This window comes from Austrofundulus limnaeus, unplaced genomic scaffold, assembly GCF_001266775.1.
Source record: "Austrofundulus limnaeus strain Quisiro unplaced genomic scaffold, Austrofundulus_limnaeus-1.0 Scaffold274, whole genome shotgun sequence".
Taxonomy (NCBI): Eukaryota; Metazoa; Chordata; class Actinopteri; order Cyprinodontiformes; family Rivulidae; genus Austrofundulus; species Austrofundulus limnaeus.
In genome coordinates, this window is record NW_013952676.1 from 329,798 (window position 1) to 331,795 (window position 1,998).

Genomic DNA, 1,998 nt, shown 5'->3' on the forward strand with positions numbered 1-1,998 from the left:
TTGACACCTAATTAACACCTATTGTTAACAGGAGGTGGAGTGATACTGGCAATAGCCGCACTGTAGGAGGGGGACAACTGAAAACGGAGGCCTCCACCTCTGTTTAGTTCAAATTGTTTCTTGTTTGTAATTTTATAGAGGAGGAACCTGAGGCTCCAACCTTTTTTTGTTACTATTTATTCGGACCACATTATTGTTTTGTTATTACTATTAGTTCTCTTTTATGAACAGGTGACATTGGACCTAGTGACAAGCTGTGTGCCCACTGGCAACAATTGTTGCCGGTCATAAAACTACTATTTTTTTTTTCAAAATAGTACAAAATGGTGAAAATAATTACATAACATGATTCAGAGGGACTCAACTGTTAAAATGACATGCCTTACAACTCTGAAAATAAATTGGGCACAAATGGGTTAAAACACAGACTGCAGTGTGCTAGTTGACCAGGAGGTGGCAGTAACGACTCCTGTTTTGGAAATAATGTAAGCAAAGTAAAACGTTTAAATTATATTGTTGTTGAGAAAACAAAACTWAATATATGTAATTTATCTTTTAAATTTTAAATTATATGATCTTTTAGCATTGTTTTCTGTTAGCTTTTTCCTGTTTGTCTCTGTCCACACTCAGGTTCGTCCAGCAGGTGGCGGTAATGCACCTTTAGTTGGTTTGTCAATCGCCATAAAACATAACAAGAAGAAGACTACGTTAAATAAAAGCGGGTCTGTGTCATTCTTCAGTCAGTCAGTAGCTGTGTGAAGATTGATGTGTTCCGGGCAGATTCAACCAGGTAACACATCAATAACAGTTGACTGTACCTGTAATGTCTATTGTTGTTGGTAAAGAACGTCACTCACCTGACGCTGGTTCTCAGTGTTGTTAGCTAACTGGGACAGACTGCTGTCACTTAGACCCTGTTTAGATGAGAACTATCAGCCGGGCCATCAGAACCGAACCTTCCGCTTCAATTAAATTAATTACATTGAACCAGAGAAACAGTAGAATGGCCGCTGACGGCAGCTAGGCGGGATTTTTGGTTGCCATCTTGAACAGTTCTTTGTGTCACTGTGTTGTTTACGGGTGTTTTGCGTGCAGTCAGAAAGCGCTCAGAAAAGCCTTATTTTACCTAKATAAACATGTTTAATGTGAAAAGTGACTATCGTACTCTCAAACATGCCTCCCAACAAACCGGTCATTATTATGGGAAGGAAAACAACCAGATAATCACTATTTATTTAAAGGTGACTCCTCCCACCAACAAAGTTTATTCGTTAARAGGAAGCTCCTCTAATTGTCTCTTCTGAGTCAAAAGGAAAGATTTAAACCTTTCAGACGAACTCATTAAGAGTTCACTGATAGCAAAATACATATGTCTTGACTCAGTGGGTATACGTGAAAAAYATGTCCATAAAGTTGAAACAAAGTCAGAATTCAGTTCAAGGTTCATTTCTGTAGAATGGCAGTGGAAAAGTAGTAAACTATATCTGTTTTCAATTCAATTCAAAATACTTTATTGATCCCAGAGGGAAATTAGGAGTTGTTGTAACTCATTTCATTAAAAACTTATTGTAGATGCTGATGGCTGTGGGCAGGAAAGATCTTCTGTAGCGGTCTGTATTACAATGAAGTTGAAGAAGCCTCTGACTGAAGACACTTTTTCTATGACAGTCTGATGAAGAGGATGGTCAGGGTTGTCCACAATGTTCTTGATTTTGTGTAAAATCCTTCTTTGCACCATCATCTCCAGAGATTCCACGGTTGTCCCCAGAAGAGAACCAGCCTTCTCTATCAGGTTGTTTAGCCTTTTTAGGTCCCTGGCTCTGATGCTGCTGCCCCAACAGATGATGGCAGAAGAGATGACGCTCTCAACAACAGACTTGTAGAAGATCTGCAGCATCTTGCTGCAGACATTGAAGGATCTCAGCTTCCAGTACAGTCTGCTCTGTCCTTTCTTGTAGACTGCTTTTGTAGACTTTTCATTCACGTTACGGCCTTAGC